Consider the following 13,257-nt stretch of genomic DNA (forward strand, 5'->3'; position numbering starts at 1 on the left):
GTGAGCCTTGTCCTCTTCCAAATTTACTGAGCAAGCACAAAGATGCAAAAACTGAGTACATGTGATACTTCTCTATTTCACAATACATGTTTAACACATTGTCTCACACTCAATGCAGATTTGGTTACAATTAATTGATAAATTAAAGTATTCAATGTTATCCTCCAATTAATTGCATTGGACCAATTAAAATGAGTGCTGATGTGCTATGTGCTCTTAGCAATCAGACAGTTAAATTTATGTGAATTTTCTAGCAAGGGTTGCATAAGCCACAGGACAACACACCCAACTGAAATGGGCACACAATTCCACTGATAAATATGATATTGTTCTAATAAATTATATTTATTAAAACAACAAAAATAGCACAAATAAATCACACAAATCACAGAGGCAGAGTAATTTAATATAACAATATAGTATGATAGTTTTATATAATTCAATTTTTAAAGTTGCATTTGTATAGTGAAAATTATAAGTGCATAGTAATGCCATTGCATTATTGTGCACTCATTACTGCACTATGTCTTGGTTGCTGTTGTCCCCAACTCATTCTAAATAGCGTATTTCAGCATTCTACACTTACTGAATAAAGGTTTAAGTTTTGTCATGCACACACCATGTTTATTTCCCCATGCAAGTGCAAAGTTAGTTCCATTAAATTTTCATTTCAACCACACAGAACATAAGATATTTTACTAATAAGGGCCATTAAGAAAATTAATGGCAACCCACATAGAGGAGAGCATGGTCATGTATTATATCATGGTCATATAAATAAAATACATGACATTAGTCATGTATTTTACTTTTGAATAAAATACATGGCTAATGTCTTGGTCTCTATAACTAAAAATACTAAAACAAGTATTTTCCTTAAATTTGTGCTACCTTTCACTCTCAAAATATAAAGTAAAATTTGATTATTAGATATGTGAAGAGCCAAAGGCTTCAATTCGGCGACATATAACTTGTTTAAGTTAAGGGATATTACATCCCATATAGTTTCTTAGCCGAATAAGAAACTCAAAGAGTTTCATGCCGAATATAGTAGAAACTATATAAAGTTCGGCGATTCCAAGCATAAGCAAATACCTGGATACTGCAGCACTGATCCCAAAGGGTAGTGCAAGCTGGGGCAACTCGTGGTAGAAGTGGAGCGAGCTCCGATCACTATTCTTGATATTTGCCCATAATGTGAACTTAGCTCCTAGGAACTGTATTTTTGTTCACATTATGAGAGAAGGTCACTACCCAGACCGGTTTCGACCTTTATTGAGGTCTCATCAGTGAGTAGCCAGACCTAGTTAATATCAAGTTTGTAGCGAACAGAACTTGTACCCCTTCTACGAGTATTGCCGTGAGGTGCTCTAATAAATTATTAGATATGTGAAGAGCCAAAGGCTTCAATTCGGCGACATATAACTTGTTTAAGTTAAGGGATATTATATCCCATATAGTTTCTTAGCCGAATAAGAAACTCAAAGAGTTTCATGCCGAATATAGTAGAAACTATATAAAGTTTGGCGATTCCAAGCATAAGCAAATACCTGGATACTGCAGCACTGATCCCAAAGGGTAGTGCAAGCTGGGGCAACTCGTGGTAGAAGTGGAGCGAGCTCCGATCACTATTCTTGATATTTGCCCATAATGTGAACTTTTTATTGAGGTCTCATCAGTGAGTAGCCAGACCTAGTTAATATCAAGTTTGTAGCGATAAATGTCGAAACCGGTCTGGGTAGTGACCTTCTCTCATAATGTGAACAAAAATACAGTTCCTAGGAGCTAAGTTCACATTATGGGCAAATATCAAGAATAGTGATCGGAGCTCGCTCCACTTCTACCACGAGTTGCCCTCTGTAGAACCGAAGCTTTGGTAAGACCTCTTTCTTTTTTTTTTCTCTCTCTTTATCTGTTGTTTTGCCCACATTTTCTTGTCTCGTTTTGTTTGCCGCGAGGAACGCCCTGCGTTCCTCGACTTTGCCCCCCCGTACATCCCCTCTCTACAATTGTAGTCAGGAATTTCTGTAACTATGTCGCATTTTTTGCCTAGAACTAAGACGCTCGGAATCGAGCTCACGAAGCCTGTAGATCAGCGGACGTTAGCGGGAGCTCTAATCCAGACAGTAGGGGCTGAAAATATATACGGATTCATACCATACGGGAACAATAGATTTCAAGTAGTGGTCAAAAACGACCAAACAAAAAAGAAATTACTAGAAGGTTTTATTTGTTGTGGACAAACAATCAGACCATTCCTCGTAGGAAGCCTACGCAAAACGCTAAAAATAATTAGGTTTCCTCTAGAATACCTAGAGAATGAACCTGAAGTCAAGAAATTCTTCAGTCAATGGGGGGAAATCCATGAGATTAAAGCACTTGAGCACGCCGACTATAAAGGATGGAAAACAGGAGACGTTGAAATCCTGATTGACATGAAAAAAGAAGTCCCCAATTTTGTTTTTTTGGGGGGAACGAGGGTAATGGTGAACTACCCAGGTGTGAAAAAAAGATGCTTTAGATGCAATTCGGAGGAACACCTTGGGGCAGATTGCCCTCAAATACAATGCAGAAATTGCAAATCGTCAAAGCATAAAATGGAAAGCTGTACAGAACCCTGTATTAAGTGTGGGGCTCTGACCCACAAATTGGACACATGTCCGAACAAGACACACTCAGAAGCAATAGGAGGGACCATAACACCGATTAGGGCAACGCCCATCGGGAACCCTGAGAAAATATCAAGGAGCGATTTTCCGGAGCTCGGCCAACAGGCTGAAAAGGAAGCAGCAACGGAAACGAAAACCCCAAAGATACCCAAGGCAAGCCGCCACACACAGAACATCACCAGCATCAATGTGGCAAACCATGAAGCTTGCAGGAAAGAGGAAGAGGTCACACCTAGCGCCCCAACAAAGCGCGCAAGAGAAACGGAATCACAGGAAAAGAAAAAAGCGAAACAAAGCAGCATGATGTCATCGGAGGACGAAACAGAGCACACAGAGACCACAGGTCAACGTCGAACAATAGGCGCAAAGCCCCTCGACAATGACGTTACAATGTTAGAGAGCCTACCCCCAGTAATGGATCAAGTGGCACAACCCCAAGTCCACGAAATGGACTCTGACGAAGACAGGGACTCTACAGACAGGCTCGTCATTGTCTCGGATGCTCAAAGTGCAACCAGCTCCGACGAGGAACCAGAACCGGGTTTCATAAAACAAACACAGATAACGCCCCCCCCTCATTCTAACACCAACATGGAAGTTAAAATCGCAACTTTAAACACTAACGGACTACGCAACCCCTTTGCGCAAAGCGCTGTCTGGAGGCTAATGTTAACACACAAAATTAATATCCTCCTGATACAAGAAACCCATTTCTATAAGCATTGGGACGTGGAGAACTTCTCAAGAAGCTATTCGGTCACCAGCTACTGGTGCTTCGGGGACGCTCACTCGCGAGGGGTGGGGATACTAATTCGCCCCCCAATCGTGGGGGGGTTCTTCAACGTCCAAAAAGACGCCGCAGGACGCCTAGTAACGGTGGACTGGAAGTACGGTGGCCATACCATCCGACTTGCTGCAGTTTACGCCCCGAACAATCCATACCACAGAAGTGGTTTCTTCTCTGCCCTTGAAAACTATCTCCTGGGAGCAGAACACCTAATAGTTGCAGGAGACTGGAACTGTGTGGAAGACACACGTCTAGACAAAATAGGCGGGAACGCAAACAACAGAACTGGCGGCATTGCCGCTTTAAATCGATGCTGTATAAATTTTGACCTCATCGATATCTGGAGGCGGAATAACCCCGCCAAAGTAGGAACTACGTGGGGCCGCGGCCAGATATCGACAAGACTAGACAGGGTGTACGTGTCCCAAAACCTGGAACAATATGTTCAGAGGATACGTCACACCGCAGTGCATAACTTGACAACCGACCACAAGATGGTCATTCTAAAAATCACGCTCCCAGAGGTGATGGAAACAGCCAGAGGTCCTTGGAGGCTCCCTCCCACCTTCCCCAGTCTTTTCAGCGACCAGCTACAGAATCTCTGTGACAGATGGACAAACACCAACTGGGACTGGGAAAACTGGCTGACCTTCAAGAGGCAGGCTAGGGAACTGTTCCAAAAATGTGGACGCGAAAGGGCCTACCAAAAACGCAAACGGCTGAGGGATCTCTACAGGGAACTCGGCTGGTACCGGACAAACGAACGGAGCGGAGTTCCCTGTGGAGATCTCATCAGACAAGTAGAAATAGAACTGCAGCAAGAGCGGCAGAGTAGAGTCGAGGACCTCGATTTTCGAACGAGACTCTATCTCAGACATTTGGAAACACCTTCCGCCGCATTCTACAACCAACAACGGGTGGCGGCTAATGATGAGAAAACGATTCACCAGATCGAGGAGAAGGGCCAGATTTTACGCTCAACCCACGAAATACTCCGTCACTTTCATCAGCAGTATATCGGTATCTTCTCTGACCCGCAGGGCACGGATGACTTCAGTGAGTGGGACGCAACACGTTTTCCCGATCATCTTAGTGCCCTGCAGGACAGGCCGATAATTGCAGCCGAATTAAAGGCCACGTGCAGAATGATGAAAACAAAGAAGACCCCAGGGCCAGACGGACTAGGGATAGAATTCTATAGATCTATCTGGGAATTTGCATTGGCAGCGTTAATAAACATCTTTAACGAATTCCTCACTTCGGGAAACATCCCCGAGGAATTCGTTAAGAGCCACACCATCTTTATCCCCAAGAAAGACCGAGATCGGACTTTGTCGAACAACTGGCATCCAATCTCCCTAACCAACGTAGACTACAAGATTTTTGCAAAAATTATCTGTACGCGCCTTAAGGGCGGTGTCGAAAAAATAATAACAAGCTCACAGGTCTACGGGATCCCTGGTAGATCTATGGAATTCAATCTCTTTTTGTTAAGAGACTTGATCAAACTGGCCAAAGAGAAAAAATACCCCCTGGCACTTCTCTCCACCGACCTGGAGAAAGCGTTTGACAGCGTCAACCACAGGTACTTGCAGAACATCCTACAAAAAACAGGCGTGGGCCCGAGACTTCGGCGTACAATTAAAAACTTATGCGGAAGCCACGACCCAACTATCTATTAATGGGTTTCTAACAGAACCAATCCGCATAAAGAGAGGGGTTAGGCAAGGCTGCCCGCTAAGCCCCCTCCTCTTCTCCCTAGTATTAGAACCCCTAATCAAAAGAATTGATAACACCCCCGCAATTAACGGTATTCCACTGCCCCAAGGCTCCAGACAATGCAAAATAGTGGCATATGCAGACGATGTAGTGGCTACACTCAGAGACTCTGAGTCCATCTATATCTATCTGCACACGCTGCAAAAATTCAGCATAGTCAGTGGTCTTCGCGTTAACGCACAAAAAACCAAAATCAAAAGTTTCGGAAATTTCCATAGCACTGGACTTCCCTACGGTTTAACGCTACAGACACAGCCTCTAACTATACTAGGCGTGCCCTTTTCAGACACCCTAGCACTACCAATCCAAAAATTGCAGGAGACAAGCAGGGAAAGGATAAGGCTGTTCAAACCAACCTTCTTCTCCTTTTATGGCAGAGCGACAGTAATAAAAACAATCGTCACCCCAATGCTGATGCACACTGTCAATATCACAGGCATCACACTGGCACAAGAAAATAAATTAACCAAAGAACTCCTGGATTTCTTCTGGAATGGGAGAAAACGCGAAGTAAAGAAAGAATACTTACAACTCAAACAGGAAGAAGGGGGTTATGCTCTGCCCGATCACAGAAGCTTGCTACAAGCAAACACGTTCAAAACCGTACGGAAGGCCTTAAACTCCAACCACATTTCTGGCCTACTAATTAGATATTTTATAGGACTTTTCCTCCCCCTCTTTGGGATCACGGACTATGCTGGACCCCGCGCAAGGGGGGTGCCCAAGTGGTACCGTACAGTAGTGAAATCGATCACAACACTCAGAGACAGAGGAATAGCAATCCTCGCACACAAACCCAAAGCAGTATACTGGGATTTCTTCCAGCTTTCCAGGCGTGATACACCCAATCTTAGTACAAATAATGAAATTCTCTTCAGAAACATCAAAAATAGCTGGGGACAGCCTTTTCATCGGGATCTAGCCTGGAGAATAGCCTACGGGCGGCTCCCGGTGAAACTGGTGAAATCCCGGCATGTACCTAACCCGTGCGACCCATTCTGCGATGTCTGCCGGGACGTGGAAACGGTGGACCACTTCTTTTATTTTTGCCCACCAGCCCAACGCATCTGGCGGAGACTCAGCACAGCATTGGGAATCCCCATGCTGACAGTAGAAGAGGTCGTACGACTACAATTCCCGCCACCAGTCCAAAAAACCCAAAAGTTCACTATCTTCCTAATCAATGTACTAAAATATCACATCTGGAAAGTACGGAAAAAATCCCAGGTACGAGACGCAAATTTAATATATGCAAGAATAAGAAAAGGTTTCTTTTTCTACTTACCCAAATTTCTTGCACAAGAAAGGCACTTACTAGGAGACTTTAAATTTGTGAATCAATACTGCAAACCACCGACAATATGCTTTCTTATACAGGGACGCATCAGGCCCTGTATATCTCTTTAGAACCCAAAAAAACCCACCATCACCCCCCCACCCCAGGAAAAAGAATGACCACTCTGTCTCCCCTAGCCACAAAGCTTTCGCTGGCACGGTTTCTTTACTCCAAACAAGGGGGGGGGGAGCTGAGAACCCGGGTGGCGAAGGCTTACTGCGAGGCGGTGCTGCTCCTCGTGAGCGGCATCTCCCGGGCCAGTCTCTTCCCCATTCTAAGTCCCAGTGGTACCAGGTATACAAGTTCCTCAGAAAGTTCCTATTCACTCCTACTTACCGGACCTTAAGTCCTGTTATTTTAGATTTAAAATAAATATTTAAATAAGTCCTATTATTTACATCTTGTTTAAAAAAAAAAAAAAAAAAAAAAAAAAAAAAAAAAAAAATTACCTGGAATAAAAATAAGGATATTATATCTAGTAACATAAAAAGAACCTCCATTAACACTGGAGTAAATCATTACTTTAGATAAAATAATATGTGAACTATAGACAAAAGTCCATCTTTAACCTTTTTTTTTTTAACAGATAAATTGAGTTATGTTACAGACCAATTAGCCATTAAGGCTAAACATATGTTACAGACCAATTAGCCATTAAGGCTAAACAGGTTGACTGAGGCCTCTTTTTACCTCCTACTATCCTACTCTATCTTATATCATACTCCTCTTTTACTGTCTGCTGATCCTCAGCATGCTTTATTCTCCAAAGGCCAATGATGAGAGACATGAACTCCCATTCTACCTCAATAAAGGTCGAAACCGGTCTGGGTAGTGACCTTCTCTCATAATGTGAACAAAAATACAGTTCCTAGGAGCTAAGTTCACATTATGGGCAAATATCAAGAATAGTGATCGGAGCTCGCTCCACTTCTACCACGAGTTGCCCCAGCTTGCACTACCCTTTGGGATCAGTGCTGCAGTATCCAGGTATTTGCTTACGCTTGGAATCGCCGAACTTTATATAGTTTCTATTATATTTGGCATGAAACTCTTTGAGTTTCTTATTCGGCTAAGAAACTATATGGGATGTAATATCCCTTAACTTAAACAAGTAAAATTTGATGCTTCTTTCTTTCTTTATTGGATACCATCTTTTCCTATTCGTAACTCCTATACAACCTTTTCAGACTAAACTTTTCACTGAAGAAACAGATTAAAGTACTGATACTTAAAAATCTTTTATAACTTCTTTATAGTTCTTTAAAAATACAATTCCTGCTTAATTTCAAGCATTTATTCACTCCATTCTATTTAATTCTTAGAACATAATGTGATACTGCAGTTCTTCAAATTTGAGGATTTGAATAAACTGGATAGATGGACAAATGAATGGGGTATCAGTTTAATGTAGCTAAATGCAGTCAAAGTTGGGGATACATTGATGTGGAGGGGGAGGATGCATACTCTGTTGGAAGAACTGTACTACAGGAAGTAGGGGAGGGATGGGATCTGAAGATGATTGATAGAAACCTAAATTCATGGGACATATTGCAAAGATGGTGAAGGTAACCCAGAGGATTGCTGCAATACTGAGAAAGGATGCTGACTTGCAGAGATAAGAGTTATCGTTCCATTGTATAAAGCCCTGATCAGACCACACTTGGACTATTGTTCTCAAATTTGGTCCCCAGGATTTGATGGGAATAAATTAACTGTGGAAAGGGTGCAGAGGCAGATAAAGATGGTATCAGGACTGTACAATGTTAGTTAGGAAGACAAGCTGAGGAAATGTGGACTGTAGAGTTTGGTAGATAACTTTTGTAACTTCCCTCACTAGAAGTTATAAAAGAAAGTTGTATGCAACATCAATAATACACAACAGTCTTCAGGAAAAAAAAAATAAAGTGAATTGGGACATAAGGTGGAATTAGTCATATATGTTAAGGGACAATAGAATTTTCTGCTTGATACTGTTTCAACATTTTCAAGACTAAGTTTATTGAATAGGTTCTTAAAGATATTGGCAGCAAAAATTTAATTGAATACATCCACATTCAACTGCTCCACAACTTCAATAATGCACTTAAAGCCATTTCAATTGATAGTTGAAGCACTAAGATAAGAGGCAACTCTGTTCAACAAATTTCACAAAGTTAACTTCACGTTAACAAAAAGGAAAACTCAAGGTGACTAAAGTTGAGAATTGTTACTCAAAGTGGAAACTCATAAAGGAGAATAGAAATATCGACTTAGATCTTTTGAGATGTTACAAATGCTGATGTACCACCAAATGAGATCTGAGATTCTGTCACAGAACAATGAAGAGTTTTTTTTCCAGTTAAAGTACAGAATGTGATGAAAACCAAGAAACTTCAACTGATAATATTGTTGAGGCTAATGAAGAAAAAATTAAGAATGGAAAAAGAATTGAAACAAATTTTAGAATGTCCACAAAATTCTTTACTTGCTACTCTCAGAAGAGTTTTGAAAGTTTAAACAGTGATCTTATTTAAAAATAAGACAAAAACAAAAATAAGACAAACAGTAAACTTAGAAAAATTCAGGCTTTGCTAACAATTCAGCAGCTAAAATCAAATTCTGAGGGGAAAAAAAAAAAAAAAAAAAAAAAAAAAACTTGGAAAATTTTTGAATAAAAGTTTGTTCAAAATGCCAGCCTGGCTGGCCAAGTGGTTAGCGTATCTGCTCTCCAGCAAAAAGGCTGCGGGTTCGAATCCTGCCATGGGCATGGATGTCTGCAATTGTCTGTGGAAATACTAGTGGTGGTGGTCGGCAGTAGATGGCGTTGGTGTACTTGCAATCAGTTGGTGGATTGAGTGGTGGAGACAGTTGTAGAGTAGGTGCCCTCTCTCGATGAGTCTTTGAACTCCCTGGAGGTGTCAAATAATAATAATAATTGTCACACACACATCTTTGAATTTAATGGCTTGTCTTCTTCTTGACCTCCACTGAGTCAAGCCTCATCATGGGAGGTCAGTCTATCGTACCACTCCTTAAAATGCATTCTCCATTTGCATTTTCACAGTGCTCTCAAGTAATGCATTCCATGCTCCTACCACTCTCCATGCAAAAAACTTTCTTGCTCTTTTATTCACTACTTCCTTTTGTAACTTCCAGTGATGCCCCCCACGTTGTCTTTGTTTCCTTCATTCTAGCACATGAAAAATCTCCCCAGTAGTAATACAATAATAATCCTTCAACAGCTGAAATGTCTCAATCATATCCTGTCCCCGTTTGTCATCTATTCACCAAACTCTGCAGTCTGCAGAACTTCAGTTTATCCTCGTAATCAACATTGTAGTTCTGATATCATTTTCATTATCTGTCTCTGCACTTTCTCCAGGATTACTTCGCCCCACTGATGTCCCAGATCTGAACACAGAAATCCAGATGTACTCTCATCAAAGCATTATACAGTGGGTATAATGCTTTGATGAGAAACTAACCACCACCCTTTTATCTCTCATGCTCAATGTCCTTCTCAACATTACAGCAATTCCAGAGAATGCTGACTTCACAACCTTTGTAATAGGACCTCTGAATTTCAAATTTCTATATATGCAATCACGTCAAGATCTCTTGCTTCCTCCACTTCTTACAGCATAACTGCACCAAGTGGGTATGAAGCATCTCATCTGTGGATCCGAAATTTCAAACCATATTTAGTTGTGTTAAACTGACATCACCATTCCTTTGCCCACATTTCCAGCTTATTCAAATCCTCTTGAAGAGCCGAGACATCAGCAGTATTACTAATAACCCTCCCGAGTTTCAATGAAAATACATAAAAAATGTGCAAACAACTGAACATCTTCCTATAAGTCCTGTGACAGTATCATTGGCAAAGATTGAACAGTAATTCCACTTGTAATCTTTCTACTCCCTAATACTGCTCCCCAAATACAACTGTTATCTATCAAAAGCCAATGACCAATCCAATTTACTAACCACCTGATATCCAAACCCATATGTTACAACTTAAAAACCAACTTGTCATGTGCCACCTTTATTATTATTATTACGTGACACCTCCAGGGAGTCCAAGGACTCATCAAGGGAGGGCACCTCCTCTACAACTCTGTCTCCACCTTTCAATCACCAACTGACTGCAACTACTTCTCAAATGCCTTTGAAAAAAAAAAAAAAGAAAAAAAAGACAACTACTCCCCCATATATCTTACCTTCATCCACTGCTCTTTATATATGGCTCATCCTTTAAGAGCACTCACATAAATGTGCAAATGGTATTTTCTAAGAATGTGTAAAAAGATCTTTAATGGAAAAGAATGCCTAGTTTTTTTAGAAGCTGAGGAAACTATTGTTGTGATATGATGTATTTGTGCTAAGTTATTACACACACACACACACACACATATATACAGCACATCAGTGCCATGTGTGAGGTGCAGATAAGAGTTGAGAAAGAAGAAACCTAATAACATTCTTCTTAAAAAGAGCTGTAGGTTGAAATTGTTGGGAAACTCATCATGGGGAAGGCTGTTCCAGAGGACAGAGATAGATGGAATAAGTGAGGAAAAGAAGCAGGTTCGATGAGCTTACAGTTGTACCATAAAAGGATGTTGGACAGCTACTGCTCATTTTAAACAGGCCTAACAACGAGTGGCAGAATGATGTTTGCCAATTCATTGGAGCAATGCCCATAGAAGTACCAGAAACACTGCATCTGAGACAGAGGTTGAAGTGAGCCTGTGAGGGAACAATCGTCTATGACCCAAATTGCTCTCTTCTGGACAGCATCGAGAATTTTTAAGAAGGCTTTTAAGTGCACTACCACAAATGTGTGAACAGTATTCTAAGAATGTGTGGATTTGGATTTGTATAGATGAAAGCGAATGCCTAGTTTTTTCCTCCTCCTTACAGCATAGCAAAAAAACTCCTTGGGATTCTACTTGGATTGCAGCACTGGTCTCCTCATATTCTAATTTCTCTCCTTACAATACTAGTCACTTCCTTAGCCTAGCCTTATATTCCTCATGCAACTGCTCTCCACTTGTCTCTTTATATAATATCTTTTTCATCTGCCATTCCTCTTTAATTTCTCATCACCCATTTGATTTCAGATTGCTTTATCTTCTTCACTGAAGCTATAAATTGCCATTGCTATCAATTTTTTGCTAAGTATCTCCCATGCCCTCTTCATTCAAATTCTTTAATCAATTGTACTGTTGCAGCTGGTTTTTCAGTGTAAGATTACATGGTTTATAATAACATCCCACTAAATATAAACATCTTATAAAACTCTATCTCACACCATGTACTCTCAAAGCCATTGATGTTATTTCCACTGTGATTCTCCAACCCTGAGAGGGCACAATTCATCTCTTATCATGAATAACACTCAACCACTACATTCACCTTCCCTATCCTGCCAAAATATGTTATACTCTTCAATTTCTGTCCTTCTTAGAACATCATATTTTGAATAGATTTTTTTTTCTTTCTTTTTTTAAATAATCTTTTTCAATGAAATGTAAAACATTCCATTTAACACAAACTATAAAAAAAATAACAATAATACACACACACACACAAAATAAATATATAATCTAGATATCTGTATAATTACCAAGGACAATCTTGGGTCTTTGTTCAAAATTTTTGTTTTTGTGACATTTAAGTAAAATGAATGAATGGATCTCTCTCTCTCTCTCTCTCTCTATATATATATATATAGAGAGAGAGAGAGAGAGAATATGATAAGTATAATTAAATACAACTGTGAATTAAATTTTTACCAATTAAAATTTATTTGCAAATGCAAATTTTTTTTTATTTTAATTTTTAGTTATTAAATAAAACAACATTTTTTGTAAAATTTCAGACTGCCGCCCCCAACAAGTCAACACATTAAGTCTTCCCAAAACCTAACTACTACATATGATCAAAAAATATTGATCATTAAACTATATTCCATATCCTGAATCAAATCATTAGTATCATTAAAAAGGTTTTCTCACTTCAATTTAATTAAATGTGTCATCGACAAATCTGCATTAAAAAAATTCTCTTAATGTCATACAGAACATCAGGTAAGTGCACTGCCACATTAATGGGACATTATTTGACTAACAGTTGTTGCAATACATTACAAACATCAGCAAAGATGGATGATGTGGTAAGTGGAAACTGCTGAAACGAAACAGCATTCAGCAGAATTCAATGCAGCTTGTTGCAATTTTTGCAGACTGTACTTTTAACATATAAAACCTTCATGGCTATTAGCAATAAACAATACCAATCTTTTGGTTAGATAGTCGGAACTACTGAAAACTCTAACTGCCCCATTTTAGCATTATTAAATGTACTTACATTACAGTTGTTTCAGTTGCCATTTTATGAATTTGTACACAGAACTTAATACACACTATTTCTCATTTACAGCTATCACAAAATATGTCTAATAATAAAAACACTTTTATCATTAGTCATGACCAGACTAATGCAATAAAATGAGTGATCAGATTCTATATATCTTTCTGTTACTGTCTTTGTGAATCACGGCACATCTAATGCTCAAGATCAAATATCCTTGCATACTGCTTGTGCAAATTGCGACTTGGCAACTACAGGTCCTTTTCTTAGTCCTATACTATTTTTTTGTTTCCAACTTTGTTCCTCCAGAGTTAAAACTTCTAGTAATAATAAAT

The 13,257-nt window shown here is 39.8% G+C and overlaps 1 protein-coding gene across 2 annotated transcripts in view; it reads right to left on the minus strand.

The window, feature by feature from the left end:
* The window catches only part of LOC150108063 (uncharacterized), a 111,668-nt gene that overhangs the window by 89,636 nt on the left and 8,775 nt on the right, over positions 1-13,257 (minus strand). The window lies entirely within an intron of this gene.

Source organism: Typopeltis vanoorti, chromosome 3 (assembly GCF_054136105.1).
Source record: "Typopeltis vanoorti isolate ZY-2024b chromosome 3, IOZ_Tvanoo_1.0, whole genome shotgun sequence".
Lineage (NCBI taxonomy): Eukaryota > Metazoa > Arthropoda > Arachnida > Uropygi > Thelyphonidae > Typopeltis > Typopeltis vanoorti.